The sequence below is a fragment of the Athene cunicularia genome, assembly GCF_003259725.1.
Source record: "Athene cunicularia isolate RWA chromosome 5 unlocalized genomic scaffold, athCun1 chr5_part3, whole genome shotgun sequence".
NCBI classification, from domain to species: domain Eukaryota; kingdom Metazoa; phylum Chordata; class Aves; order Strigiformes; family Strigidae; genus Athene; species Athene cunicularia.
This window is the reverse complement of record NW_020799103.1, coordinates 1,819,085-1,842,775: the sequence shown is the minus strand read 5'-3', so window position 1 is coordinate 1,842,775 and position 23,691 is coordinate 1,819,085. Positions and strand designations below refer to the sequence as shown.

At 37.4% G+C, this 23,691-nt stretch overlaps 2 long non-coding RNA genes across 3 annotated transcripts in view; one reads left to right on the top strand and one right to left on the bottom strand.

Moving 5' to 3' along the window:
• LOC113481332 overlaps nucleotides 1-23,691 on the bottom strand; it is a 658,441-nt gene that overhangs the window by 96,626 nt on the left and 538,124 nt on the right. The window lies entirely within an intron of this gene.
• LOC113481333 lies at nucleotides 2,711-21,715 on the top strand. 2 transcript variants are annotated; one of them, XR_003398656.1, is made up of 3 exons: nucleotides 2,711-2,826; nucleotides 7,202-7,263; nucleotides 21,083-21,715. It is a non-coding gene; the product is annotated as an uncharacterized LOC113481333 (long non-coding RNA). The 2 variants fall into 2 exon arrangements; XR_003398657.1 differs by lacking the exon at nucleotides 2,711-2,826 and adding an exon at nucleotides 6,498-6,577.

Sequence of the window (23,691 nt, the reverse complement as noted above, 5' to 3'; positions counted from 1 at the left end):
CTCGAGGCGTTAGTGCCAGCCTGCGCCCAGGCCTCGCCTCGCCGGCCCTCCCCCAGGGCGAAGCCCGCTCTCTGTCCCTGAGCGCCCGGGGCCTGGCCGTGCCCTCTCGGCTCTGCCCTCGCTCCTCCCTGCAGCAGGGTCACCGTTGTCACTGTGTGATGGCGGCCGCCTTTCAGCCTGCCACAGCCTCATCTGAACCCACGGGCTGCAGTTGCTCCCGATGTTGGCAGCCAGCCTCGGCAAATCCCGGCCCTGGGTCCGCCTCGCGTGCTGTGTGGCTGCGTGCCTGTACGCGATGGCGCGTCAGTAAACTGATGTTCCGTCGTGTGCTGTGCTCTGCGAGCCCTCGCAGGCCTGCCTCGCAACATCCTTCGGAATGTCTCGGAAGCACGTGTGTGATGCTGCCATTAGCTCCGCTACGTAAAGGCTCTGTCAGCTCCCAACGTGACCGTATAATACCGGCACTGTACGCAGCAGTTATTTAGTATATGAAAAAGGCCGGTGATAGAGCACGGTAAAGCCATCCACCGCACCGTGTTGCAGTCTATATTTAGATAATCCACGCAACAGTGCTGGCATGTAAAGGGGATGTATCGCAAGAACATAATCACAGCAGCAGCATAGCTGCTTTCAAATGCAAACATTTGCTAAACGTGATTGTATTATTGCTACATCAGATTATCATTGCCACACTGTAATTGTCTTAACATTTCCTGTCCTGTGATGCCACATCACAAACGTTTGGTTTGCGTTTGCCAGTCTAACATCACAGGAGAGGCTTGGATTGCAGCGTTATCACATCACAGCGGGGCTGCGGGTGTTCCCATCCACTGTCACAGAATGGGAACTCATCCTACCACAGCCTTGTTTGGTTTCCACCTGACTGAGTCGGGAATAAACACAGGCAACAAGTGGCCCCTGCTGGATGCAAACTTCCTGCTCACATCAGGATGTTCCCACTCGAGGAAAAAACCTGCCACAGAACACGAAAAATGAAACACTGTGCGTTAACAAAACAGAAATGTACACTGCGACGGAAAAGGAGAAAACGCATCCTTTTTTTTTTTTTTTTCCCAACTGTTTTAGTGGTGCTGCTTTGATTTGGCTTAGTGCACAGAAGTTCTGGAGGTGGAGAAGTCTCCTTGACTACTTCTTTCTACAAGTCTTTGTAGTTTTCATAATTGTTTCTACCCACCTGTAGAAACAATCTTCCTTATGGACTCCATCACATTCTCTTTTAATGAGCCCAGTGACTGCCGTAGAGAATAATGCCAAGAGTAATGATCTTTAGCTATTTCTGTAGGAAAGCAGCTTAGCTGGCCATATGTCATATTTCCCAGTAAACGATTGTTTTGAATTGTTTTTACGCTGTAGTTTCTATTCATGAGATATTAAAGAAAATAACAGCATCTGGTTAATCAAATTCTGATTTTCAGTGTATGATGATATACATCAATCCTATTCTGTGACTTTCTTGAAAATAGATTTTTTTCGAAGTTCAGGGAATTTCTCTCTTGCAGTAAGGCATCTTACAGGTGACTATTGTCATTTAAAGTTTTAAGGGTGCAAAGTTTATCACGGAAGAGCTAAGGAACGAGTCTGAAGTTTAACAAGACCTGAGTTCAGCTACTGTTGCCGGAAAAGAGTTTGCATCACCCTTCTACCACACGTTTCTAAACGCAGAAAGCGAATAGAAGAGGTAAGGCTTGAGCAGAGGTAGAGTATTTCTCCTTGAGGGGTAGTACTTGAAGGAACCCTTAAAACTGAGATCACACCCCAAAGCATCAAACCTGCCGGAAAGACCGGCTCCGCTGTGTGCTCCGCTTGGGGCACTGTGCACAGGCGTGTCTGATACAACAGCAAAAGCATTTCCTCATCCCATCAACTCTGGCCTGATCCGTTTTCAGATTTTATGCTTTTTGAAGGAAGGTAGCAAGTTCGTTCTTCAGCAGAAATTTAGCTGCCTCTCTATGTTAAGGTGTTAACGGTTACACCATGTTTAACCAACAGAATTTAATTTCTGGTTTTAACTTATAGTTTAAAAACAGGAAGAGAGAGTGCTGCGTGGTGATTGTGCTGAAAAGTGTGTTTTATCAATAGAATATTAGAACAAGTAGCCTGCGTTCCGCCCAGTTGATTTTCTTTACTGTATTCACATTTGAACACTACAGAAACCACTTTCCTGGGTTAGATTCTGCGTCAAGAAGAGTAGCGGGTATGATCATTAAATGCAGCCTGCCTATGGCGTAATAAGGCTGTGCAGTACAGGGCAGCCCCTCACTGGGTGCCGCCATTTTCTGCACCCCAGGGGCAGCCCCTCACTGGGTGCCGCCATTTTCTTCACACACAGGCAGTCGCCTTGATTTAGTATTGGAATAAAGCTTCATTTCAGAATAGCAAAATCTGTCAAATCTGTAAGCTAAATTTCACAGACTAGCCAGAGCAAGGCAGCTTTGACTTGAAATGAGGATAAGAATCAGTGAGGAAAAAAATCAACAAGAAGAATTTTCCTTTTGGTAATAAAACAGAAATCTTTTCAACTAGCCTTCATTTGCTTGTTTTAAGGGTAAATAAACAGAATTAGTTGAACAGAAAGGGATAGCTGGAATTTTAAATATAATTTAAATATTTGAAGAGTATTTTTTTAAACTAATTTAGAGCCACAGACTGTATTAAATAAATAACTGTCATATCCCCCCATTTACAGATTGGAAAAGCAGGCCTGGAGATTAAATGAGTTGACCAGGTTTACACCCACATACTAAGTGAGGCGCAAAGCCGCAATTAGAACCGGAGTACCTCGCTGGCAGCCTTCTGAAGAGTCTGGTAAGCTACTCGGCACCTCTGGTTATTTTTTCATATCGGTTACACAAAGCTTTTAAGTTATTTTCCAAATACAAGGAAAACATGATGCTTAAGACACCTACTCTGAAAAGAAGCTATGAAATCTTTAAAACCTAAGGGCTTGATTCTAGATAGTTTCAGTTCATGCTGATAACTCTAGTAAAAGCTTAACAATCTATGGTTTTATTAGAGGATGGTATAATTTGAATCTATTCCTTTAGGGTTTCCAGATTGACAGGCTGTAATATGGCAGTGGGACAGTCATTTTCTTTTTTTGGCATTTCATCTTGTAAATAGACCTATTCTAAAGGTTTAACTTAATTCTTACACAGTCAAAATTCGTCATTGATTTCATACTGATTCCATTAAGCATTTGGAGTAAGGCCTTCAGGGTTAAGCACATGACATAGGTTGTACTTCCCCTCAAGATTACATGTTTCTGTACTCCTGACAGTGTTCTAAGGTAAAATGTTCTCAAAGTGGTGATGAGCTCTAGACAGGAACCATCTTTTAAAGAGAAAGAGCAATTCATCTTTTATGTTCACAGTGATCTATGATTCCTCCCTGGTCTACAGACAATTAGTTAAGTAGTCTATTAAGATTGCTTTAATACATATTAATGGTCAACAAACAACATTTTTGTTGCCAGAGAAAATGCATGCTATTTTTAAAACAGAGCAAAAGCATTATTTTTGAGGTTTATGGGTATATCAACCAGTAGGTGTGCCTGGTGTATTGTAAATGGGAAAGGTGGGAGGACTCTGTCTTGTTATTAGTACATGTAGAAAGACAGGAAGTACTTAGGGAAGGTTTCCCTCTTTCTGAGTTCCAGGAAAGTTATTCATCCAAACACATGAATCACAAAGCAGACTAGAAGGGAGTTTCTGTGTGGCATGAAAATAACAACTGCATTTTAAAGCCTGAAAAGTCAAACGATTTGGTGCTTTTGTTCTGCTGCAGATTTTTCATGGAAAATAGCAACCCCAGGAATATTTGACAATGAAAAGTCTTTGTGCATGAAATGTGAAGTTTATATAAGAGATGCCATCTTACTCATCAGCTGCTCTATTTTAAGCCCTGCTCAGCATGGGGACTTTCATTTTCTGATCTATTTGGACAGCAGCTGGTACGTTAGAGTTTTATGTTAGCTGACATCTTTACAATCTAAGGGATACTTAACATAATCCTGTAAAATCTATTCTCACAGTTGTACTCAGTCACTCATATTCCATCCTAGTGTGTTGTCTTTTCTCACGTACACGTTCTGTCCATTTCATGTTAAAAACAACATCAACGTATCAACAGCATTAAAGTTGACAGTAATGTTTTGCTGTGATGTAATCAAAATATATATATACAGCATATGCCATAAAATGGATGTGCCATTTCAGTGACTGAAAAAGGCAACAAAAAGGAATCCATAGTAACATATGTTGGGGATAAATTCCAGTGACTAGCACAAATAACAGAATACACAGTACGTGTTAATTAATTATATACAAAGACAAACTACATATATGATTTAGATTCACTTGGTAATATTTACATTGCATAAGTATGAAATGGATGCCAAGTTGCAACCTAATTCCAAAATCTAGCAGTTATCAAGTAGTTTGCCTATTGCCATAAAGTCCCAGGACTTCATCTATCCGTTCATGCACAGAGGAAAATATTTTCCATCTTGGCGGATTTTAAATCCCAGTCAGATCTAAAGAAATGACAGAACAGTCATGACAGAAGCTAAAGACACCTGTTCCTGAAGATGCTTGGGAAAAAGATTGATGGGAAGAAAGGACAAAATATGGGCACTGTTGAGGTTTGGCAGGCATTGGGCCCTTTCGTACACAATATGAAGAGGAGGTACCTGCCCAGTCATCTTGCAGTGCTTTTCTCTGTCTTCCCCCATCTTCACAGACCATCCCTGGGCCCCACTTGAGCCCTGATGTAGTTGCCTGACTTGCACACTCAGGAGCTACGCCCTGGAGTGTGTGAAGAAGCGGGAACTGAAGCTGGGAGGTACCAGAATGTCACCCTGTTGAGTTCAGGTGCTGTAAGGGTAATTTGACGCTTTTCTCAGCAGTAAAACTTGGCTAGGAAAGGTAGAAAGCTACTTTTCTTTGCCCATTTTATTTCACGCATGAGTGAACTGGCATCCATTTGTGGTTTGTACATTTAGCTGACCTCGGCTGTTGAAATCTTAAGCGCCAATGTCATACTAAATGGATTTGCACCAGGACTGTTGCTACAATCTCTTGGGTTTTAATGGGAGGGATTTAATGAAGGAAAACAAGGGGACTTTAATCTCCATTTCTTCAGCTTTAGTGGTAGCCAGAAGTTTCTGCATCATATGACTCACAGTGTGTTCACACAGTCGTTCAGCTCCGCTTTCATGCTGGACTGGCATCGGCCACTCGTTTCTTCTGTAGTTGCCCAAACAACTGCAGCCCCAAAACAACCTGGACTGACTGATCTTGAAGAGGGAGCCCAGAGTTCCAGCTTGCTTTTTACTGTGTGTAGTATGTGCTTCTGAGTCTGCAAGGCTCATAAAATGGTTTGCCATGAGTCCTGACCTTGTTGTGTTACAGTAAATTTGTACTTGATGGAAAGCTACCACATCTGATATGGGTCCCACCCTCTCCACACCCGCTTCAGCGAGTTCAGAGATCTGATTATTAATTATGTGCATGTCACTGGGAGTGGCATAAATTTTAACTATTACTGTATATTGCACTTCTTTGATATCCATCTCATGTTTTATTTCCATATGTGGCCACAAACCTGAAAATTAGGGCCTTTATAGAATGATTTCTACTCATATAAATTATTTTTTTGTTCTTTGCTAGCAATTATTTTTTCTTTTAACTTCTGGAAAAAACACTAGTTCTCAGACAGCCAGGAACAGCAAAAAAATATCCTTCAACACTGTGGAATCAGAAAGTGACCCGTTATTCATCTAGACATAGCATGGACCTATCCACTTACCCATGAACATGTGTTTGGAGACAGGCAAAGAAGGGAATAGGAGCTATAGTCTGGATAATATTCATGTCAGTCCTGTTCAAGCTTCTTGAAGGTGTGATAATGCATCTTGAACATGGAGTCAGTCAGAGTGAGTGGAGGGAGCATGACCAAAATGTTCATTGTTGCCAGATAAACAAGGGGCATATGCAGCCTCACAGGCTCAGGGCAATGCAGGTGGTAGAGTCTAAGCAGATGGTTATGGCTGGCTCTGAGAGCTACAGATTTCTCGAGGATATGTCAATCAACACATTACAATAAACAAACAAAAACCTGCCATTTTTGTAAGCAAAAAATGCCAGCAGTCAGTTGCACTTCTTGTCCAGTATTACTTCAGTGGCTTCCACGTAAAGCTAATGAAATTTAAGATACTCTGCATATTCATTTACTGTTTCTTTTCCCCACCACTTTTTTGCTTGCTTGGATGTGTGGGATGTTGTCTATATTTATTTAAAAGGTTTGTATCATCTTCAGGTGTCCTATGGATCAACATGGACCAGAGACTGAGAAGCAATGCATGACATTACAGAGGAGGAGTAACAGTTTAATGACAGACAAACTTGCAACACCCAACAAAATAAAATCTGAGTGGTTCTTCTCAAGCTGAGCCTGCCTCTGTGTCAAAGTTGGTACGATACTTAGAACTTGTTTCCTTCTATGAAAAGAAATGCTAGAAGCCTTCTCTGACTTTTTAGGAGACTAGTAATTCTTTTAGGTATGTGATTTTCTACTGTTGTTTTAGACTTGATCTTTTAATTAATTTGAACTCCAAGTTGGAAGTAGCAGCTTAGGCTAGACAATTATTTTCAATTTCCTTGGGTTTGCTCCTGTAATCCTTATGTTGTGTCATACTTAATTATGTTGATGGCATAAAGTAGTGTACAGTTTTTACTATATAATTCTTTTAATTTTGTCTTGGAAAATGCCAAGCCTGTCATAAATAAGACCTATATCATCCCTAGTATAATTTTACTAAAATATAATATAACCATTAAAAGTAGAGTTTCATCAAGCTCCTTTTACTCCAGATTTTAATGACTGGTTTAATGGTTTAATATCAGCTATTGGTTACATGACTACAAAATCTATGAAAAAAAAAATACATATATATATATAAAAAAATATATATACTGCATGTATAAATGCCAAGCATGAAAGGATTAGTAAAGGTGGATAAATATATTTGTTACAGCATACACTTTGTTGAAATCTTGAATTGAATGGCCGCTTTTTAGAAATTTGATCTACATCTCATTAAGTCAATTGAAAGACTCCCCTAAGTGATCTTTGGATCAGATCTTTGGTGAAAGAAGGAAATGTTCTTGTGTGTTTCTTTCAGGTTTTTATGTGTGGTATTGGGAACTGGATGCAAAGCTGTTGTTCAAGCCAAAGACATTATCTGTAAGTATGCGGATCAAGTTATTAGTGAGTAATGAGATGCAGTCCACAAAAAGAGCTGAAAGATTGCCAGTGTTCCTAGCTTGTCAATGCAGTTAGGCTCCTTTTGTATTTTAGTAGTACATAACTATTCAGTAAACAGATATTTGCTGCTCATGCTAAAAGTTATAGGATGATCTCATGCCTAAGACACAAAGTAAGAAATCTACAAATTCATGAAGTTACTTCAGACCAAATCCTTTCCTTTCAAAGTGAATTATTTATTTAAAAACTTCTGAATGGCTCTGACGTTTTATTTGTAGTTAAATGGGGTTAATATGACTTTACTTTGGGTACTGCTTCAAAGCGTACTTGTTAATAATTCTGAAGTCTCTCAAGATTCTCCACTGAAATAAATACAAGACAAAAATGGAAATCATCATCATGTTATTTTTGCCAGTGTTCCACTGTGGTACACCTGATTCTTCTTCTATGTTGTCTTTTTGTTTGTGATATTAGGTACTAGCTTGAGGTTCACATGATAAAAGGCTAAAATGCCACAAATAATAATTTAAGATAATCAGCAATTATATTAATTAGCTAATATGAAGGTTTTGCTACTAATGAAAAAAACCTTCTATTACTTGGCCTCTGTTCAGACATTTCTACCGATTGCATTTGGTATTTCTCATGAATAATGAATTAGTGAGTTCCCAAATACAACTCAAGAAAAAAAAAATCCTCACACACAAAATGGAAACGTAAAGTGTAGCCAAGATTCTGTGGGAACACTAGAAATACATTCTGCTAAAAGTTACATCTCATGTAACCCAAAGAAATCCATTTGTATTTTGTAATAAACCATATTTTTGTGTAATATTTCTGAGATATTACTGGTATTGCAGCAATTAGTGCAGTAGTAACGCTCATTAGGAGTGGGTTCTAGTATGGCACATACTGTACCAGAAAAATAGATAGGTAATATTTTTGAAAGTGCTTAAGCATAGAAACCTATTCTAATTAAAAAAAAAAAAAAGGTACTTGGAAACCACTATTTTATTGAAAGCCCATTATGCATAATATTTTATCTGTATAATTCATTTCAAGAATTTAACAATGGGATTTCTTCAAATTTCATCATGGTTAAAATGTTACAGTTTAAATATAGGATTTGGAGATTTCCATAGACATAATAATGAGATTTGAAATAATTAATGTAATTAATATACCCTTAACTGAGCATATCTGCTATGCAAGGTAGCTCTGAAACAGAAGATTCAAATAAGATGACAAAGAAATTGCAAGATTGTTATTCAGACAGCATCTTCATTTTTCGTGGCATTAACCTGATCCTAAATTTAAAATTTTATGAAGATCTGAAAAACAATTGTGGTAAATGGGGAAAACAGATGGTAGTATGGTGAAACAGCAGATCATACATGTGAGAAACAGTGAATGTGTATTTCATTCAGCCAATATAGGCCCAGAAGATCTCTTTATTTTTGGCATACAATTAGCCCTAATATGTTGAGTTATAACTTGGTGTCTGGGATTCCCAGCATCTTGTCTAAGGCTTTTTTTTTTGCAAGTACAGCTACCCATAGAACTGTATTTAAATATCTCAGCTATTTACAACCCTGGTCAGCACAGTTGTGCTGACAGAAATCTGCGTATGACCTAAGGGTCTGTGCTTTGCTTCCATAGAAAACAAATAGACAAATGGAGAAAGATGAGAAAATTAGGTGTGTCATAAAAGATTGAAGAATTAATCTATCAGTCTTTTCTTGTTCCTGGGAAAGTAAAGTTGACATATCTTACGTGCTATATAGAATACTATGGACCTACAGAAAAGAAAGGGCAAACTAGGTTTTCCTGAAGGATGTTAAGCCTTGTGGATCCATATGCCTTCATTGCACAATTCTAAAGCTTATATACAAGTCTGTGCTGAGCTCATTTTAGGAAGCATGGTATTGTCATTGGATCATTTGGGCATATAAATCGTAGTGCCTTAGAAAGACTGCTGGCTTGGAGGTGAGCTTGGCCTTCCTGAACCCAGGAGGGAAACTGGAAGAGAGTTCTGATTCTGTGGTTATCACTGGGCTGAGGAAAAGAAGGGCAAAGAGGGAGGTGTAAGAAGCTAATGCTGTAAGAGTGAGAGAGTTATCTGTTTGATCATGCTGACACATTTTGGCTCTTTTGCATCATCACACACCCGTGTGATGTAAGTAACGTGCACATATGTTGTATTTTTTTGCCGTGTATACTTGTAATTTATGGAACTTGTTGAGATGTATTACTGAAAAGATTTTTCTTCTGCTGTTGGTCATAGCTTGCTTGTTACAGCAAGGAATATATGATTTCCTTTTCTCCAAAGATGTCTCTTTTTGAGGATGACTGTGTTTAAGGATTGTAATTGTGGTTAGTTAAACAATGTTTTGTGGGTTTGGCCTGTCACAGAGGAGGCAGTTAAATATGTACATGCTTTATTATTACAACGCAGATGATAATTAATTTGGTCAATAAATCATCATCTGAGTGATTGCTTGTCTTGAGTATTTCTGTGTCTGTTAAATCTGGGGCTTTCTCCAGATGATAAGAAAATGATGATGAGTCCACTGGCCATTGGTTGCATAATCTCTGTAACTACAATCATAGTCTGAGAAAACCCTTCTTCAGTGGGGCCTTTTTTTGTCTTTTTGTGGATATTGTTACTGTTCCTATTCACATAGTAACCATTTTTACCCAATTTTGTCTCTGCTTTTAAACCCGTTTCAGATGCACTCAGTCCTTTAAAAACAAACCTTTAAAGGCATTTCCCTTTATTTTCAGTGAGAAGCCATAGTAAATGCTGTATGCTTTTAAGCATTCAAAAGGCTTTGTGGGCTCTGCTTTCTGTGTTGTTAATGCAGTTGGTACAGATTCAGCTAGCTTTCATGTGTAGCAAATTCATCATATATCTATTTTCTGTCTCTCAGCACCTCTGTTAGTTTGATGTTGGGCTCTGACTAGCTCTTTATATTTCCATGGTTACAAGTAGTCACAAGGGTTCTGTTAACCCCCAAAAGCAGAGCAATTATGTCTTTTTTTGCTATAAGAAGCATAAAATTTTAAAAAAATTAGTCTATGTATATATGAAAAGTTTGGTTTTAACATTACAATAAAAACTTTTAAAGTTAATTTTCATTCACTCAAAAAGTGTTTTGAGTCTTTTGCCGCCATTATGAGTGTCAAATTTTTTGTAAAGATGAGTTTCTATTCAAAAACCAGAAGGATTTTTTTTTCTTTCTCTTAATTTTGATTGAAATTTGCAATAGATTTTGAAGGCAGTGGATTTAGAGCAAAAAATACAGGTTCAGACCTATCCTATTATTAAATAATCACTGATGAGCATTAATAATTAGTATGTGTATTATTGTTGTTTTTAAAGATAGAAAAAATGGAGGTAAGAAGCACACTAACTTGGTGAAGAACACAGATGTAGACACTTCCAAATCAGACTAAGAATTTTACATCTCAAAATGCTGTATTTCTTTCTAACAAAAGACTGACAGGAAGCCCTTTCTGTCTTTCAGATCTCATCTCTGGTCAAAACCTAATTTCTTCCCAATAAATTAAGTGCAGAGAGTTGCACCCTCTATGAGAGATGTTAGAAACCATTAATAGGAGAAGACAGCTGCAAGGAGCAATGTTTTTCAGAGAGGCTTTCTTTAGATAAGATTAAAGCAGTAGCAGGTTTGAGGATTTTTATAAAGAATTGACTTACATAGCTGTGATTTGTTATAGTCTCTTGTGATGAAGAGCTCTGAATCAAGGAGATGTTTCTTGATCTTCCTTGGACAGAACAGGTAGTGTGTTGCTGAGGGCAGAGGGATGAGAGGGAGTGATAAAAGAAAGTTGGAGAAAAGTCTCTAATAGGAAGAGAAAATCTTGTGTACTAAAACAGTTCTGTACAGTGATAGAAGCATTGACTGGAATTGCAGAAAAGTGACCCTGCTAAATAGTGGAACAAAGCTCTGCCAGGGAAAGAGAAGGGGACTCTGTCGTTACCTATGTAGAGTTATTGCATCAATGCATACAGCAAAAGCGCTAGTCTTCCTAATTGAAGAGGAGAAAACTCTCCCTTTTCCTTTCTTTTTGGCAGTTTTCATTTTAGAAGGAGATATTAGAACTGCTGAATTGCCAAATCAGTAGAGGTGGAAGCTGCTACTTTGGTAATACAACTAGTAACACTGTAAAATAACTCGTTATTTAAACACTACATCCATAGGAGAAAGAAATGGGGGAGATGGACCAGAAGGCACGTATCATATGCTATGTATTCATGTAAAAGACAGAGAATAGTAATGACACAACATTCTTTATCCTCAACGTGTATTATGAATGGTAATGAATGTTCAGAATCTCAGTGGCGTGCATGGGCACACTGGTTATATTCCGATATAACATATGAGAGATGATAAATGTATTATTATGCAAAGTATCTAAACACTTCCGAGCAGGAATATAGCCCAAGTGCACATGTGAATGATTACGGAAAATATAACAATAAAACTCTAGCGTGATAATTGTGCTGGCTACTCCCCACTGGTCAAGAGTGTAACTGTTATATACTTAAGCTGTTAGATTGTCAGATAATGTGTGCATGTCTTTGATGTTTCAGGTAGAAATGATGTTTTCTGACATGTGTGGAACAATAATAATTATGTTTAGCAATGTCAAGATCATGCTTCCAATCTGACAGTTCAGATGTGAGCCCAGGAAGTGAGATTTGTGGATCTGACCCTGACTGACTAGGTTGTGGCAGGATGCTGCAAATGCCACCAAGAAGCTAGAAAAGGAGCATAATAGCAGCAAAGAACAGAGTTTGCTGACGTGAGTTTTAGCAGCCTGTTTCAGATCCACCTGTGACTTAACAGCTCGTTCTGCTAAATTGGATGCCAAGAAATGGCATCTCTTGGATCTCAGGATTCTCCCTCTGCCAGGTTCAAAGTTCTCACAACTGTGGATGTATTAGCTTGCTCCCAGGAAACCTTTAGGTGGTTTTTAACCTTTCATCATGGAGTTTTCTCCTAACAGTGCACTTACAGAGAGATGAAAATGTTCCCCCACTTTCCTGTGACTGTATTTTTATTTAAATCGGAGCAATCTGGCTCAAAATTCTTAGGAGTATATCTGTAAGAACAACAGTGCAGGATACTCAGAATGTTCCAGTCAGTAACTGCCTAGATAAAATAGTTAGAAAAAGAAAGTATTTGGTAGATGTGTAATTAGTTAGCCTGGAATCATGGTGGAGTCCCCATCTCTGGATGAGTTTAAGAGTCGTTTGGATGAGCTATTGGGGGATGTGGTGTAGGGGAGAACTTTGTAGAGTAGGGCTGAGGGTTGGACTCGATGATCCTGAGGGGCTTTTCCAACCTGAAGGATTCTGTGGTTATGAAATCCTGTAAATTGTCATGATAAACTCAAATTATAATAGAATATGGTCAAACCATTTCTTCTGTCTCCAGAGTGGGAAAATTGTATCTCTTTGGAGTTTAAACGGGTCTTGGAAATGCATTAATTCTAAACTTACTATTCAGGAAATCAGAATATGCTAATGTTTGGTTAAAATATTCTAGTATTTTCTAATATTTTGTTACATCAGTGTGAAGTGCTTCTAAAATTACTAGTATTGTTCAGTTCTACATCTGACTGCAGTAGAACTTGTGAGTTGCTTGTGAATCTACATGTATAAATACAAATTTTCCCCCTCAGAGCAGTAGCTTTGCTGTTTGCCTGGAAAAGATCCTTGGCCTCTATATATGACAAAAAGCATTTTCTAAAAGCATAATTGTCCAGGAGATGAAAGAGGCAATGCATCTCTATTTTCATCATAGCCTATGCTAGCAAAAGTCATGAAAAAGATAAGACAAAAACTGTTTTCTCTAAAAGCAAAGATAGATTTGTTCTTAGGGATGGGAGGTTAGAGCTGATCCTTTTGTGAGTGCTTCAGATAACAGTGAGACTTGGAGTTTCTGATTCTGCTCCTGGTTGGGTGTAAGCCCTCCTTCGACATAATTCCTGACCATACTGTGGTCAGGACTATATGAATAGCTCTTTAGTTGTTTATAAGCCTTTTACTAGAATATTTACATTTCAAATTGGAAGAATTTTGTTCTTTGGTGCCCACAAGAACATTTGTTTTTTCTAACCTGTCCTCACTTGTCCATTATTCTAAGTGTTTGGAAAGCAAACTTTTTGGGGTGTAGCTGTTTATTTTATGAAACCTCATTAAGGTTCTAAACTCAGCTGCAACCCTCTGATTGCCATGAGAGGCCAAGAGCCAAAGATAATCCCTTTGCAAGTTTTTTTTTTCAGAGGAGCAGGAAAAGAAAACAAGGAAATTTTTTTTTTTTAACAAAAAAATTTTAAAAGAGCTTTCTTGTTATTCTGCAATATTTTGACAAGTTTGCATTATCATTGTTCACTCTGAATAAATGTCTTAAAAACACTTAAAGCAGATCATTTTCTGTGTTGCTTGTATACCTTAGCAGTGCTTCCCCTAGAGTTTCACTGTGGCTTTCTTGATGCTAAAGCAGGACCCAGTTGTGCAAAGTAATCTGCAACACTTCCTTGTTCATGCAGTCTAGTTCTTGTTGTAAAGGTGAAAAGGCTACCATGGAAGCCAGGAGGGAGGGTTTTAACAAATTTTGTTAAGGTTCTGATTCATGAGGGACATTTTTATATTTATATGTTTGTACTTTTGGTTTGGGTAACAAGCCTGAAGTTTGAAATACGTGCAAGAAGCATCTTAAAGGAAGAGACGTGGGAAGGCAGTATCATAGTGCTGGGATAAAAGAAAATACCACATGAAGTGAAACTTCAGATTTTTAACTTACCTGAGTAGGAGATACTACTCAGATATCTGAGTGTGTGGTTGTCTCTCAAAACTCTCTCTCATTAACTAAATGTTTACTGAGGTTACACACAGAGAAACTTAGATCAGATTAAGAGAAAAAAAAATTAGCAAATATAAAATAAAGCATTATTGAAGATCTTTCAACAAATAAAGCAATAGCAAAAACAGAATTGCAGTTTACTTTTGTTGCATAAATATATGATTGTGTTACTCTATCCATAAACACTCAATGAGCGATGGATCAGAATCCAGCGAAGTGATTGTGCCCTGTAACCTGCAGCAAATTAGCCTATGGTCAGTCTATTTTGTTGCTGCTGTGCTCAGTTACTTGTTCCATGTAATGTCTCTTGCATATGTTGAATAGACCGGGAGGGGGCAGAACTGCCTAAGTGTAGTCACTCGCGTGTGCTTTACAGGCATTTCTATTGTGTGGTTCAATGAAAATAAGTGGAAAACTGATCTACAAAAAAGATTTTGTGATAAATGTAGTTTAACGTTCATCTCAAATCAATTACTCAGATATGGAAACTACTTATATGTATTTTATACAGACATCTTTCCTCGCTGCTATGCTATCAATGAACATTTCTGAAGGAAATGCTTTCAGAGTTTTAATATCACTGCTAGGGGAAGTCAAGCATTTAACCGGATTATTCAGTGTACACTTGAAACAGAGTTGTCATTTTCACTATTGAGGGTTACTGTGAATTTTTGCTTAATTTTCCTTTGCTTCTAACTGAAGTGTGGTTTCTCTTACAGCTCATAAAGCAATTAGTTTGGTAGCTATTTATTTGCCTTTTCAGATTTGGAGTAAAAGGTGTTAAACCAAAGTGCCTGTTTTCAATATATAGTAAAATATTAGCCACATCAGCTATAAAGCAGATGAAAATCAGTATTTGTCTTGAAAATTTTAATGGAATGGAATGCAACAGTTGTTTTAATTTTCTGTAGAAAACTTGATTTAAAGGCCACTCAGAGTAATTTAAATCAGTGTACTCTAGGTAAACGGGGCTGTTGATACAGTGTTTTTTCAGAACAAAGGCTGAGCTTCTTCCCAAACAGTTTGCAGCTTGAGTAAAGAGAAGGGACGACAGTCACAGGGCAGGTCTTGGGGCCAAGAGGAATGAGTGGTGAAAGACAACTGGGGAGACAGTGACATTCTCTGTTTGCTTTGGTACAGTTTTTTTATTATTGTAGTCTCATTCTAGCAATAGGGTCTACTGCTTTTCTTCCTGGGAATTAGATTGAAATATATAATCAAAGAATGCTAGAATTTGTGCTCCAATAAAAATAATTCATGTTAATGGTAAGTAGCTTCTGCTTAGTAAACCTTATTTTAGAAGAAAGCTGCAAGTATTGCTTTTGAGCCTTTTGGTGACTGTTTATTTTAAAAATATGGCAGGAGTTTGCTTAAGCAAGTTCTTGGGGTCTACAGAGTATGGTAACTGGGTTAATGTATTATAAAAAAGAAATGGCTAAAACAGTGTCATCATCTTCATAGTCTGGAGGTAGAGTATGCAGACGGATTCTGGAGATATTTAAATCACTCACAATAAAAGAAAAAAACACTTCTGGAGGCAAGTAATACCAATATTAAGCTGTGTTGCAAAAGTGCTATTTTAGGAATTATAAATAGTCAATATTGTCCTCTGTCTAAACTGTCTTTAAGAGAGAATGGTTTGATTTTTGTTTAAAATTGTGGCTCAGGAATGCAATCTTTGATATGAAACATGCTTTGGAGTTCATATGGGGTCTGTTGAAACTAACAGGTGTCTCTTCAGCAAGCTGGAAGAAAGTTTGATCTATTAGAATCTCAGTTCTAAAAGTGTTTCTAGTTCAGATCCTTGTGTCTGCGCTTATTGGACCAGTATTATATCATCTGTATGAGCAGTTTTGACCACAGTGCTGTACTATCTACTAATTTGGAATTGTATGACTGCCACAATTCCTTAAAGCTACTTTTTTCTATGAGCAATAAAAATATTGCTGGCATTGTGACTGGTATCCTTCCAATAGCAAATGACTTTTTGTGTGTTGTGTGACCTCAGTTCTTGAAATTCATACAACAAACTCATACAGTTGTGTAGTACTTTGATACCAATCCCATTATAGTATGTCTGTATCTGTGAGGTATAAACCCAGCGCCTATCTGATGTGAAACAATTAGGATCCTTAATATATTGCAGGCACAGAATGCACATTTTCCTCTAGAGCCATGCATCAGGATCCAACTGGTCATTTATGTGGGAGGGCAAATCTTGAAAATCTGAACTGATGCAATTCCCGTTCCTGCATTTGCAAGCCAAATGTTTTAAAAGAGCATCCTCCTTTGGTTCTTAGCATGTGAACTTGTCAACCCAGACCTGACAATTCCTATGCCCACATTCATTTTCACTTCAAGTCACTTTAGCAGAAGCATCCAGCTAAAGTTTAAAAATGCTTCTAATATTAACTCTGTTCTTTGGCAAATTCACCTGTCAAAACTTCCAACTTCCTGTTTAACATTTGCAACAGGAGTTGTGTTCTGAAGGCCAAAATAGCACTGTACTAAAATCTGTATATAGAGATCCAAATAAATATAGCGTCTTGAGCTAATTTTTAGTTGTTTGAAATGCAAATAAACACAAGCTTTACTCGTCAATGTAAACTTACTGGATGATTCAGATGAACAGATGAAGCCGAGGCTGTAATTCTCTGAAAATATTATTTTGAGAATTGCATCTGATAATTTTTTTAAAAGCTTTTCTTCTACAGATCTGGGACAGCATTTGCTATTTTTTTGTGTATTCATTGCAAGGATCTTGACAGGTTTAGATACAAAGTGCATTATTATACTTTTTGAAGTAAAAAAATTGCTACAATTAGGGTTATCAAATCCCAAAAGTGAATGTTTATATTTCAGTCACATTCACTGGATCATCTTAATACTAGAGTAATATGGTTCCTGGTTTTGTGATGTGTGTTTCCATGAAAGAAAGTAAAACATACTGTAACTGGCAATTATGAAGGCTTGTTTTCCCCCTCAATTAAAATCATTGGCTTATTTTGTGAGTCATCTGTATAGCGAAACAGTACATAGATATACAAAAATGGTAGCTTCATATCAGGTATTATATATAGAAAAATTATTGAGTAATGATTTCTGCTGATTTATCTGCTTTCACAATCTGTAACTGTGCATATGAGGTGCCACAAATTTCTTAAGTGACTATATAATTATTAGTGACTATAATTAATCTTATGATAGATGTGATCAATATTATCAGAATGATAGTAAGAAGGTGAGCAGAGTTGAGCAAAACTTTTGTAAACCTGGACGAATTGGTGACTTCCTAGGAGCTTTAGCTTTTTCAGAGAAACAAAATCATTTCTGCTCTTACTGGATCTCATGTAGTCTCAGAATGATGAACATACTTTTTTCCATAACTAGCTTCCCTACCTTGTTTCTGAGTCTCAAAAATTCGATGACAGTGGCAAGTTCTCATTTTATCAGACTAGATGGTCATGATTTGTATCCTGCTTTAGCAGAAGCCGTTTTTCTTGCCTTAGTGAGAAAATCACAAGATACGTGTTTCTCTGCTTTTTAGTTTGCCTCCTCCAGTCTGACTATAATTTTAGTATCATAATGAGTAAGTAAAGCTATCCCTATGTAAATATTTTTTGGTTCATGACTTCTAATTCAAAATTTTCTTCTAATATAAATTGTTAATGAATGAATAATATTTGAAGCCATGAATAATTATGGTTGATTTATTCAACTTACTTTCAGCTGTAATCTGGCATATTTTATATTACCTGTTTGGAATTTTAAAACCTTATGAACTGCCTCAAGCATTTCCTCTCATGTTGTTCTTCTCTGCCAGATAAACTGCCATATAAACTAATGGACTTCAGAGAAACTAGCTTGCTGAGACCCTGTTTCTTTCACAAATCTCAGGATTTGTACTGCAATAAACTATATAATTCATTGGTCTCTCCACCAGGGTAAAAACTTAATTACCAGCCAATATCAATGCCTTAGCCAATTTTCAGTCACTTCTTCAAATTAACTTAACCTGGAAATGCTTCTTAGATGAGTGGAAATTTCAGCGGGTTTTATACAGTGATTTAGCTCTATACTGCATCAAACCTCATACAAGTTATATTTAAGAGTGGATTTTACTTCCTGTATTTCTATCAAGAGTTGATTTAAAGATGTGAACAACAGACAGTAGCTGGATTAGTCCTTTGTCATTCAGAAACAATGATTCTTTTTTTCTTTTGGAAGATGAGAGTGTTTCTGTAATAGTGTATCTCAAAAACAAATAGAAGACGTCCTATTGTTAGAGATCAGTATGGTTGCATCTCCCTGTTTGAGAGCTTCTAGCAGATTCAGGAAAGACCTGCATATTTCTGCTATTTCTGAAAATAATAGTTTGTTCCCTTGGGGCTATAGAACATACTTGGGGTTTTTCTGTACATGGACAAAGATTGGATATCTACAGTATCTAGAAAAGTTTTCTCTAAGAGCTTTTTTTCTGGCTGGCTGGCTTTTACTTGAGTTGAATTTCTGAAGCTGTGGCATCTATGTAACTTTGTACTTGGCTTCTTCTAGTCTTATGTTTTATCTTCTCCTTTTGACATGAAGTGGGAAATCATTTTCATCTTACTTTTTGTGGACACCACTTAGCCTGGCTTTTTAAAAGGCAAGGTGCCCTGTTCAGCTTCCGACTTGTGAAGAGGTGCAAGGATAAAAATTTTCGAAGAGTTTAAACAAACTGGAAAACCCTTAGGTGCTTTGGAATATCACTTTCTGTGATCCTTTGTTAATGACTATCTGTAATTCTGCCTACTGAAGTATCATCTCATACAATTTTTGCTCAGCCACACCTTCTCTCTGTTTGAGATCAGATGTTCTACTTCCCAAGCTGGCATTGTTTGCAGCTTGAGATAGTATTCAGGGGGTCCTTTTCTTAGTGGTAAGTTACTTAGAGATTTGCTGTTTTAAGGCAGCTCTGGTTTTGTGTATGTTCAGGAATAAATTAAAGCTTTTGTAGGGAAATGAGACTGTGATGTTTGTTTATGAAACACAAAGAAAGGATCGTGCCCAACTGGCAATGCTTTACCAGCTGAAAAAAAAGCAAAGAGGTTTTTAGGAGTTTCCAGGTTAATTTTCATTAAAGAGGTGATGTCCATAATGGAGAATTCTGTTGGTCTGCAGAGATATAGGAAGGTAGTTCACTCTGTCTCCTTCCTCATTTAGTCTTTGCTTCAGCTTTCTGCATTCTTGCTGACTCCCCCTCTTTCATGTACACTCTAAACCTCTGTTTTGTAGTATTTGTCCTTTTCCAGGCAAGTCCATCAGTTTCCACTATGCTAAATCTTATGGATAGGATGAGATGTCAACCTAGAATGGACCAATTCTCTTAAGGATTCATTTCTATTATTTGCTGGAAAACAAGGTGAAACTTATGTTGGTAAATTCTGCTTTGATATTCTTTCTTCTTCTGTTGCATCGGCGTGTTGGTGATACTGCATGAAGCCAGATAACAAAATGGATAACAACAAAATGAACCTTGCATGAGATAAATGGAAGCTTATGAGAAGAATGTTGCCTTATATGAGATATTCCTGCTTTAGGGAAAAGGATTGGCAGCTTGACTAACCCTGTTATTCATTCACTGAAGAAGTAACTTTTGACTTCACAATCTGGTTAACATGGTCAATTTAGAACAGGATCTAAATAACTGTAAATGAAATGTTGATTTCAACTTCTAAAAACCATGAACTGTTGGGGTTTTTTTGTAAGCACAGACAGATGCTAAATCTCTTTTGCTTTTAATCTAGTTGCTTCTGTGATTAATATTTATGCTAGTTGTTTACTGTCAGTATGTCTTAGTTTGGCCTCTGTCCACCTGAATACTGGCTAGTTACTTTTGTTTTCAAACACAGCGTAGCAATGCTGAAATCTATCTGTAACTGGCATTATAACATTGTATTTTAATTTCTCTGTGCTGAATATTTTTTTCCCCCCTTCACTTCCCTTTGGTCTTCTAATTTTTGTGCTGTTAAATTACAGTAATTATTTTTTTCTATTTTCTTTCTTTTTGATGCAAACTACCCCTTGGCTTGTGTGTGAGTGTATGTACACACTGCCTTTACTGGGAAAAAAATGTTAATACTTAGAAACTTGTCCAGCTTCATTGTCTTGAGGGTAGACAGGAGGTTAGAATTTATTTCACATCTAATTTGTATGAAACAGTATTGTAGAATTGTATGAAATTGTACAGAAAAAATCTATCCTTCAAATCTAACTTACGTCATTAATGGTGGAGATTTTTGCTCATCACTCAATTTGTTCTGAAAATCTCACCTACCAGTATTTAGCCACTTCATCTACCAGTTCCCTCAGGACCTGCAGAAGCATCTCATCAAGTCCCATGGAAAGCTCTGCTGCTAGCCTGGAGTTTCTATCAATAACATGTAGGTTTTTTAGGTGACTTATATGGGAAGTTTGTCTGAGCAGGCTAAGAACCATAAAAATGAGAGCAGCGCAGACCTGCCATTCTGCTCCTGAATGGCATGGAGCCCACTGCAGCATCAGCTGTGGCCCAGCACCCTTTTGCCCTGCCTGTGCACTGCCCAAAACTTTGATCACTAGTGTCCTTGGAATTTTTGCAATATGTTTTGCCACATTCCCAGGTTATATATGCACACAGGCCTAAAATTAAACAGTACTGCTTGACTTGTGCTTCAGTTCCAATCCTACTTGTTTGCAATAAAGGCCCCCTTTTCATTTTCCTGTTTCTGTGAGCTAAGAAAAGTCACTAGGGCTTTCCAGGTATCGGGCATGGCTCAGTGCCACCACATCATTATGCAAATTTAGAGCTTAGAGCAATCTTGATAAATGGTATTTTAGGTACATGTAAATAGTTAACAGTTCTATTTCCTCTTCTTGTTTTTCAGAAGTAACTCCCTTGTGAATATCCCAGAAATGGCAGGTATCCAGTGGGTTCCTGATATCTTCAAGCAACGCTTTCTCTTCAATCATTTGTACCCTTAATTTAATGGCTTCTGACAATAAATTATTTTGGAACTCATTTCCAAATGGGTAGAAATACATGCTGGTTTTAAAAGTGTTAGGCTGTCGGCTGTGCCAGAAATTCTCCGGCAAACAACTAATTATGTCCACAGATAGAGTCTGACAAAAAATTTGCTTCAAGCCACAAGTCAGAGGCTTAACCATTGTTTGTGGTAAGTTACTTTACAGCTTGTGATTTCAGTGAGTTGGGTGGGAATGTGGCTGTGAAGCAGTGTTCTTTGTTTGAGACACAGGCCCCGCTTTAGCCAGCTTATAGAGCCATATGTAAAATGGCCTCTTTGCTTTCAGTTAACTGGATGCTGTTCACCTTTCTGCTCTGCTGAGCACCATTTCATGACTTCACAGCCCAGGAATTAAACCCAGCACACAAAGCAGCATTACCAGTAATTGTCTACAGATTAAATTAAATGCCTGTCCTCATACGGTGTATCTGAATTGTATCAGACTCACTTCTCTGTTTACACACTTGTTCCTGTCAGGAAGAGGCAGCTACTGCAAAATCCTGCAGTCCTTAGGAGCTCATCTCTCAGTCATTCGATGAAAGTTCTGGGGATTTTTTGTGTTCAACATGTTGTTAATTCTATTGTATTTCATAATGAAAAAAACATAGCTTAGTCTGCTAGTATAACACCAATGTATTTCACTGAGGTACTTACTGTCAGTAGCTCTGTTTTACGCTGCAACTTCTAAATTCCCACTGTCACAGTGTTTGACAGTTTGAAATTTTGGTTTTATTTTTGTTCAAAAGTTTGAGGAATTAGTAAAGTTCAGATTTTTAAAAAATTAGATAAACTGGCCTAAAATAATCTTGACTTGTCTAATTAAATTGTGCCTTTTTCCTTTCAGTTTTGTGCATTACATTTTCATCTGTGGAGTGTATAAAGCTATTAATTTTAGGAAGAAAAAATTTAAATATAACAAAATTAAAGACCCAGGCAGTTTCTGCTGAAATGGATTTATGTATGTATTTCTCCTATTTTTATTTTCTCATGATTGTTTACTGTATAACTGAATTGTGCAACTGTTCCAGAAATTCTTGACTCAGAATGTACTGCAGCCTGTTTTTTGCTTTAAAAATTTATCTCACCGCTGATTGTCCAGCTGGTGTATCTGATGAATAAGAGTTTGGGGCCCATCATCTTTTAAAAAATTTCACAACCTCTAATTTCTCATTAACAGTATGCTTCATGGTTGCCAAACTTATCCAACCAATCTTTCAAAGACCAGCATGTTATCACATTACTCAATATAATCTTTCCATAGTTTCTGTAATGATGTTATATATGAAAGTCATCTCAAAACTTGAATTTGGTGCTGCGTCCTGCAAAGATGAAAAGAGAGTATAGAATTACCATCACATTTTTTAAATGCAGGGAAGTCTGTTGAAAAGTTGACCCAAATTCATTCACCCTAAGACAGATTTTACAAATGGCCCTGAACTGTGGTAGTTTTATTTATGAAAAATTCCAAAGATCATTCCTTTCAAAAAAATAGTGTAGTCTTTAATGAGCGGGCAGCCTTCAGAGTGAGTTGGTTTGTAACGTTGAGGTTGTCATTCCTCCAAGTTTTAGCATTTTCTTCTGAAACAGTTAATCGATTGGATGACACTTTTAAGACCAGGTCATGAATTAAGGTACTTTTTAAAACTGCACACTGCTTTTTACTCAGAAATGGAGATAGAATAGACTTTTGAAAATTAAATGAAAGTTAATTGTTTTTTACTAATATTTTAATTTTTTTAAAAAGGATTAAGCTTTTTTAGTTGTGGAGAATATGAATCTCTGCTTGCAGAAGGAAACATACCTTTTTTTTCTCTTAAAATTGGTTGAAAAGATTTCATGTATATCGTGCCAGAATCTCACGTACTAGTGTTAGAAAGAAGACTTACAGTAAATGTGTTTTATTTACTGCTGTTCGGTCAACTTTAGACCACTTTTCTTGCCTTTGTTTTAACTGATACTTGTGGAAATGACTAGTGAGTAGGTGGGAACACAAGATCCTTCTGAGGGCTACTGCGCTTAAAGATTTTGGCAGCAAAACTTTCTTTCATTTCAAAATCAAGGCAAGTTTTTACAAAATGGTTCTGAAGTGAGAGAATATCAATGTATCCTTTCCTGAACCAAGTGCCAAGATCTGTCAGATGAGTATCAACAGACTTTAAAGTCATGGCTTTGTCAGAATTTGGAGGGGAATATTGCATTACAGCACTGGAATTCTCCATCAGCACAATGGTGAATGTATTTTTGTCAGCAATGCAGGAAGGACTTCAAGAAACAAAAGGGAAATATTAAGACTATATTTCTACCAAGACTGTGACATCAAAGTACTTTCTTAGGAAAAACCTGAAGAAGGATATATGTCCTGTGTCTGCAGAACCAGCTGTATAGCCTCCTTCCAGCACGTCATTTGTATTTAACCCATGAGAACCATGGTGTTACCTTAACTGCCATGCTGTCAGGGCACTACGTGCACG